The 6,825-nt window shown below is 37.5% G+C and overlaps 1 pseudogene; it reads right to left on the bottom strand.

Moving 5' to 3' along the window:
• Positions 1–290: 290 nt before the first annotated feature.
• Positions 291–446, bottom strand: LOC111140681 (annotated as a pseudogene).
• Positions 447–6,825: the final 6,379 nt, after the last annotated feature.

The following is a 6,825-nucleotide window of genomic DNA, read 5'->3' as shown; positions in this document are numbered from 1 at the left end:
TACATATGTGAATACTGGGAGTTGGTAGGTATCATCATTGTAATATTTTTAAAGTTTTTTTTTTGTTTTGTTTTTTGTTTTTTTTGCACTAAAAGTTCTCACATTTAATACCAAACCAACCTATTGGTGCAGAGGCATAGTAGCAGAAAAATCATTTCCCTGATAAAACATGTCTGTTGGCCAGGTAGGAAGGATATTTACAGAGTGATAGGATAGAACACATGATCTTCACACAGTTTAATTAAATACGTGATGCCAGTTAGGTATGTCATTTCAAGACATATGATGCCTCATAGACCCAGCTTGGTTCTTCTCCAGTGCCTCCTCTTGGAGTTGTACCTGATTTTACTACCAGTTTTCATCCAAATCCACTGGGGAATGGGATGATTCTGCTTTTGTTTCTTGGCCAGGAATCACTTGATTCTGAAAGTCTTGTGAGAAGACATGGCCAGAAATATTCAGCCACACACAGCAGGACAGTGACAAAAAAGATAAAAATATTTTTAAGGTTTTAATGATAACAATAATTTTGTCAATTTCCATGAAATTAGGGTGTTGCTTTTGTTTTAATATTCTGGGGTGTCTCGCTCCAAGGGTCAGGGAGTCAATGTGAAAATTCTACTGATCTATTTCAGTTATGTATTCTAGAGCTGAAGAAATAACCATGAGTATCTGAACATATTATAAGGCAAATCTAGGTCCAAATTCTATATATTATCTAGCTTCATAAATTCCTACTTTGACAAATGGTACCACAGTGGCATTTTGGATTCCTAGAGTTGTTTTTAGATATATAGATTAGTTAATAAATCTACTTATTTCATTCCTAAGAACACCATAGTTCTTTAACTACCACTAAATATTTCTATCCAAACAGGGATTTCTGTCTGATTGCCATTGTTTCCTTCTGCCCATTTCATTAAAGTATACTCATCTTTTCTCTGTTATTTGGCCTCTGTCTCTTTAGTTCTTGTTTCCCATTGAAATCAGGGAACTTGGGTCAGTGGGGTATCTCTCAACATTATCATCTTTAGTCTTCAGAGGATAGACACAACAGAGCTTTTACATGATTTGGTTCTCTCCAAAATAAAGCATTTTTTTAATGCTTAAGAAAATGAATGTCTTTTGGGACCCCTTGAGAAATAGGGAGGAAATGTGATGGATCATATATAGTAAATCCATGCTAACATTTCCATCTGTCTAGGTTTATGGATTCTTTTCTCTATATTATGTTAGGGAAATTTTTTCATCTAAATATTGAATACAGGTTACCCACTGAGTCCTGGTTTAGTCAACTAACAAAGCCAACTATCAGAATATTTCTAGTTGTTCAAGTTAACCCATTAATTTCAGTATTTCAGATAAGTGTATCCAGAGTAAAAAATCTGGTTCCATGCATTATTATATTCTATTCTCCTTGGCTTACCACCCTTGGAATTTATTTCATCCATATTCTCCAGGTATCTGCTGATAAGAGTTAGAGAAATGTTGTAAATATTTTGGTGTTTCTTTTTTCCTGGGTTAGGTTTGTATTTGCTCCCATTGGGGTATATGCAAAAAGATTCCAGTTACCGATATAGAGATAATGATGGGTGTTCTCCTTATCTTAAGGAGAACAGTTACCCTCTTACAAGGCAACTGCCTGGGTAAATTTGTTACCCTATCTTCAGCAAGAGATTAGTGGTTTTAATAATAATAATAATAATAATAATAATAAATAATCTAATATCTGCCTGGCACTGAAAAAAATAAGTGATTTTTTCAGGGATACTTTTTGATGATGTCTTGTTCTAGGAGTTTAAAGCCCTGTGTTTATGATTTTATTTCTGTAAACTCTCCAAAAGCAGACACTTCACCCCATAGTACGTAAAATCATTTCTACCATAAGAACTCAATGTAACACCCAACTGTTCTCCCAAATTATTGCCTTCTATAGGCAATTGATCTCAAATAATCTCAGTTGTTAATTTAAGAAATCATGAATCCAAAGCATGCCATAGATTATAAGTATCCTGTTTTCCTGTGGGATTTATGACATCTCTGCATTTAAAGTCACATAGCTCAGGAACTCACTCTAAGAATTTTAATCTTGGTGAATCTGTTTTGTGGGCTGACTGTTGCTAACAAGGATTGAAAAATTTAGGGTCTAGTCAGTAAAGTGCTTTGTTTTTCAAACAGAGGTGACTTAGGTGACTGGTTACAAATGTGTTGAGGAGTTAAGAGAACAAAAAAGGGAAGCTTATGTAATCCAGAGATGAATGCAGAATGAAGCTTATGTCCTTAAGTCTGGGAAACAAAGGAGAAGAGGGGGTGTGTTCTTAGAGTTCGGGGACACTTCTCTGCCTTATGACTTGGTGTACGAAACAGGCTTGGCACCCAAGGAAGGACTACCTAGTCAGTGCTTGAACCATGGAACAATTGTTGAGAAGCCAGGACCCGTGATGCCAAGGGTGTTCTGGGCAGCCAGGTTTTAGGACTGCTGAGAGGATGTGAACACTGGAACCAGGACCGAGGAAGAGACTCTGCCCTGTGGGTGCCAGAAGTGCTGAAAGGTGCTCTTGAAAGGAAGGCTTGAAAGAAAAAAAGATTTATTTCCCCTCTTTTTCATCTTCCAATATCCACCAGTACCTCAGAGTGGCAGAATCTAGCAAGAAGCCAGTCAGCAAGAGAGGTTGTCATGTGCCAACAGAGTCAAACACAGAAGGGTGGCAAAGGAGGTGAGGACTGCTCATGCAAACGACTGTCTCACTTTGTCTTAGCTTGCCCAATAGCAGGAGGGAGTTCTGTTCTCCCAGAATTTGTAGTGTAGGACATCTACTTCTCTTTATACTAATTTTGATTCTTACTTTAAAGCACCGCTCTGATTCATCTCTTTTTCTCCATTTTCAGTATTGTTGTTGTTTTTTAAAAGATTTATTTATTTATTATTAGAGAGAGTGTGTGTGAGTAACCAGGGAGAGGGACAAAAAGAGAGGGAGCAGAGCATGGAGCCAGGCATGGGGCTACATCCCAGGACCCGGAGATCTTGACCTAATCTGAAATCAAGAGTCAGCAGCTCAACCAACTGAGCCACCCAGGCACCCCTCACTATTGTTCTCTTACTCTAAGTCCTTTCCACCCAACACTTGCCTTGTTTTAACCTTCCAGATAGAAATACACTGCAAAGGTCCATGAACTTTTATCTTCAAATTCTCACTGGTTTTTTTTTTTTTTAACATATACTTACTGGACTCTATGTTAAAGAATTATTGATAAATTAGTCAGGATGGGTAGCTATGAATTTATCCTTTATGGTTTGTTTTATTGTGAAATGGAAATAAACATGGAGGCATTCAGGAAAACAAAGACTCTAAATAAAACCAAGAGCTCTGTCATTGTCAAATCTAAAAACATAAAGTTCAGAAGATAGATTTATTACATCACTGAAACCTATTAGGTCAAAGATTATTTAGCTACTTTATGCTCTAATCGCAATTCTTTATTTACTTCCCACTTCCCCATCCCTATTATATATCCCCAGCTGTTGTTCACAACGGGCTATCTTTCTTCAGATGCAACATACTCTCAAATCTCCATAGATCATGCTGACCCAATCTCCCCTTTCCTTCTTTCCCTTCTTAGCTGAGTAAATGCTCTTCACTGAGCGAGGCCCTGCTCAGTTGTTCTGACCTTGGTGAAACGTTTCCATGTCATTTGGAACATTTCCAGAGTATTTGGTTCATACTGTTTTGTTTGTAACTTATCACATGATGTTTTTAACACTTTAGTACCAAAGTGGCCTAATAAGGAAGATGGGTTTTCCATAGTAGGGTCAAGTGAGCCCAACCGAACAGGAATTTCATCTTTGTATTCAATCTTCAATGAGTTCTATCTCCTCCATTAAATTATGAGCTCCACTTTGAAAGCAAGAAATAAATGTCACTTGTATTTCTATTTCCAGCATCTAGTTCAATGCTGGGTACATAGTGGGCTTCAATAAATGCCTAATGTAATTTAATTATACATTAGGTGGAAGAATGCCAGAGTCACATAATATAGTGCTTTTGGATGGTGTGCATATTTCTGATTTCCCTACCTGTTCTGGTATGACAAGTACCAATTTTCTAACCTTTGAAAACATCTGACATATATTATTTTTAAAAGTTAATATTCCTTCCTGAGATCATTTAACCATTTCTTGCAGACATTTGAAATCCTAAAGAAGCATACTTATTTTTCTAATTTTTATGACCATGTATTAGTTTTACCTGATTAGTATTGGTTAGATTTGACCCAATTTTAATCTTATACTCATCGTGTCAATAATTTATGCAGAAAATATTGCAAAGCCTCTTTTAGAACACTGGCCTTTTGAGACGGGGGACTTAGGTAGTCCTGATCATGTTCTTGGTTGCCTTACACTATCATTCTGGATGGCGGTTAATAACGCTTTATATTTATCTTTGAGGAAAGGCTTTGAGATGACTCTAAGGTTAGGAGGCACAGTCAAGAACTGCACCAGGGTTTTCAAATAGCAGCTATGATCATGAGACTAAAGGCAATCTTTGTCCAAATGCTATGGAATCACGACGCAGGGCATTTTTCTCCAAACTCTGCTTGCTCATGTGGATCTCTGTTGTCAACTGTGCTCTCATCTTAGGGTATGGACTGCTATATAAGCTCTATGTTGGTTAGGCTATTTTGTTGCCCTTGATTTCTCAGTATTTCCATTCTTAAAATCAAAAGCCCACAAAGAAAAAAGTACTAATAAAAGAGAATTGCACTCTATACTTAAACATGGATGGGGCTTAGAGCATTAGGGTATCTTGTCTTCAGAAGCTAGTATGTTATCATAGTGAACAAATGGACTTTCTGTCTGGGCAAAGGCCTGTTTGCCCTTCCAGCTGACTCCACCCTGCACCCTAATGGATACGAGGCTAATAGAGACCAGTTTTTTCTTTCTTAAGCTCATTTCTATTCTCTGCATTTTGACACCATATCAGTTTGAGGCAAGCTGTGGCAGGCACATTTACTAAAAGGATACCCATGTTGGGAAGCAGCAGCCAAAGGCTCAGTGCCAGGATTAGCCATTAGCAGTAGGGGGAAAACATTCTTGTTGTAGTCTTGTTTGCTGGAAGGCTATGCACTGGCATTTGAAATAGTTCTTTCCTGTCAATCAAACAAATTGTTTTGCAGATCTACTAGGTGTTTAGAGGATACAGAGATAGAATTTTCAGATCTTTAGGTGCTTTTTCAGAAGGTGATCTGCGTTCTGTAACAATATCTGAATTTTTTTTAAGGATGGTTCTTCCTTCAGCAGTGTTGTTGATGTACCCCTTGTGCCTAGAGATTATAGGAAATAATAGTTTTTAGACATATCATTAAAATTGCCCCTGTTTTGGAGAGTATTAATGAAAATCTGGCTATGGGAATATCTTTACCTTGATCTCCCAGGATATTAAGGTAGCCTGAGTTATCAGACCAAAGGATAATATTAGGGTTAAGAATAACTATGGGGGCACCTGGCTGACTCAGTTGGAAGAGCGTGTGGCTCTTGATCTCGGGGTCATGAGTTTGAGCTTCATGTATACAGCATAGGCCGATATACAGGATAGGCTGAGAGGAGTGCTCATAATAACACATAGATGTACCTTAATGTATTAAAATTCTACTTATATAAAAAAGAAAAACAGTAAGGCCTGTAGTGAATAGCCACCTTTGTAATGCAAATACTCCCCCATCTCTAGCATGGTTTCAACTGGTGGTGTTCAACTTTAATCTCTTTATTTCTTTACAGTTCCCCATAGAAGCCCCCCTTTATGTTTTATTAAATCCCACCTCTGATTAAGATTTCATCTGAAGAAAGTGTTGTACTACTAAAAAATTATTTTTTAAAAACACTGAACTATACACATTATATGAGACAGAATGAGGTAAAATATCATTCTCCAAAAATCTTTGAATTAAGGATTCCCATTTGTATTGTTTATCCCAGTGGGAATTATCCTGTGAAAGGCAGAGTCCTTTGAAGAGTTCATCACTCTTGTGACATTCCTTATGAAAAGTTCTGTGATGCTGCCAGGCACATGCCCTCTCCTTTGCATTTACCAAACTCCCCTGGGCCATAAAGACATGAATAGTGTCTATCTATACACCACAGGTATATTTTTATAGTGTTGATGAGTTATCGGGTCCCCCCCCCCCCGATTATAGGAGTAACTCAGGATAATTGCAGACAATTTGAGAACATGGGTTGGTGATTTTGTACTGTCAACATACCTAATGTGGAACTCTATATCCTAGACATCTTTTCTCTGTATGTTTCAAGTTTAGTGCTGACCACTAGACAAATCTGTGTGGGATTTGGAATATGAATGTAAAATAGTTATGATTATACTCCAAAGCGTGGTTGGCATATTGTGGCCCACAGGCCAGATTCAGTATGCCAACTGTTTTTGTAAATAAAGTTGTATTAGAACCCAGACACACTTGTTTATATATTGTCTTCTGCTATTTTCATGCTACAATGACAGAGCTAGGTGACTACAAACCATATGACCTGCAAAGTCTGAAACGTTTTTACCTTATGGCCTATCAATTCTGTACCTATTAATACATATTTCATAAATTAAAAAAAAAATTGGCTGATCAAGGCTCTCCAGGTTGGTGCAAGGCTCCATGTGCTACTGAAACTCACAAAGGCTGGTTCATCTCTTTGACGTGGATGAGCTGGAGCTCCTCCTTCAGTTTGGGATTAGATATGGTGAGAGATAGTTATGGTTTGTAGTTTGTCTTTGTGAGTTTTAATTGTCTTCATGTGTTCCAGGTGTCCTAAATTTTCCAAGC

Source organism: Enhydra lutris, unplaced genomic scaffold, assembly GCF_002288905.1.
Source record: "Enhydra lutris kenyoni isolate GAN:26980312 unplaced genomic scaffold, ASM228890v2 scaffoldscaffold4, whole genome shotgun sequence".
Lineage (NCBI taxonomy): Eukaryota > Metazoa > Chordata > Mammalia > Carnivora > Mustelidae > Enhydra > Enhydra lutris.
Note: the sequence above shows the minus strand (reverse complement) of the source record. Positions and strands in the feature narration are given on the sequence as shown.